We start from the raw sequence: 1,328 nt of genomic DNA, 5'->3' as shown, positions 1-1,328 counted from the left end.
GTCATAGCTCACAGCAACCTCAAACTCTTGGGCTTAAGCAATTCTCTTGCCTCAGTCTCCCAAGGAGCTGGGACTACAGGCACCCGCCACAACGCCTGGCTATTTTTTGGTTGTAGTTGGCCTGGGCTGGATTCAAACCCACCAGCTTCGGGGTATGTGGCTGGTGCCCTAGCCGCTGCACTGCGCCAACACCTGGCTATTTTTTAAAGAAGGGATCTCACTCTTGCCCAGGCTGGTGTGGAACTCCACTGCTCAAGTAATCCACTCACCTCAGCCTCCCAGAATACTGGGATTATAGGTATGACAAGCTATTCTATTCCATTTTTAGAAATTTTTTTTTTTTTTTTTTTTTGAGACAGACTCAAGCTGTCACCCTGGGTAGAGTGCTGTGGCATCGCAGCTCACAGCAACTTCCAACTCCTAGGCTCAAGCGAGTCTCCTGCCTCAACCTCCCGAGTAGCTGGGACCACAGGCGCCTGCCACAACGCCCAGCTAGTTTTTTGGTTGCAGCCATCGTTGTTTTTGGCAGGCCCGGGCTAGATTCGAACCTACCACCTTCGGTGTATGTGGCTGGTGCCTTAGCCACTTGAGCCACAGGTGCCGAGCCCATTTTTAGGAATTTATTACATAGAACTTGTTAGATAGGAATGTATAAGGTATTTTTCGTAGATTTTTACCCCCCTCACTGGAAAAGATTTGAGCACTTTTTACTATTGAGGGGTGATTGAATAAACTCTGTTGTTACTTTGGTGTGATGTATGGGATTTTAAAACAATATGAATCAGAGTAATACTGGTTTGTCTTGAAGTGATTCAGTCATAGTTGGTAGCTTTAAAATAAGTATAATGACCGAAATAGCCAGCTATTCCCCATATTTATGTGTGATATATAAGTTTATGTTTGTTATACAAGTTTTGAAGGGGATATGGTGAACTCTATTATTTTTTAAACTTTATTTATTTATTTATTTATTTTTTGAGACAAAGAGTCTTACTTTGTTGCCCTGGTAGAGTGCCCTGGTGTCATAGGTCACAGCAACCTCTAACTCTTGGGCTGAAACAATTCTCTTACCTCAGTGTCCCAACTAGGTGGGACTACAGGTGCCCTCCACAAAGTGGTTATTTTTAGAGATGGGGTCTTGCTCTCCTTCAGGATGGTCTTGAACTCGTGAGCTCAGGCGACCCACCTTGGCCTCTGTAAGTGCTAGGATTATAGATGTGAGCCACTATACCTGGCATATTTTTTTTTAACTTTAGTTACCTGCTATGTGGGAGAGTAGCAGGAAAGAATATATAGTAAATACATCAAAATTATTATTATTTTTTTTT

At 43.1% G+C, this 1,328-nt stretch overlaps 1 protein-coding gene across 1 annotated transcript in view; it reads left to right on the top strand.

Moving 5' to 3' along the window:
• LOC111727263 (protein strawberry notch homolog 1) overlaps positions 1 to 1,328 on the top strand; it is a 14,139-nt gene that overhangs the window by 5,361 nt on the left and 7,450 nt on the right. The window lies entirely within an intron of this gene.

This window comes from Otolemur garnettii, unplaced genomic scaffold (assembly GCF_000181295.1).
Source record: "Otolemur garnettii isolate 467f Iridium unplaced genomic scaffold, OtoGar3 scaffold00099, whole genome shotgun sequence".
Classification (NCBI taxonomy): domain Eukaryota; kingdom Metazoa; phylum Chordata; class Mammalia; order Primates; family Galagidae; genus Otolemur; species Otolemur garnettii.
The sequence above is the reverse complement of the archived record's forward strand: the minus strand, read 5'-3'. Positions and strand labels throughout refer to the sequence as shown.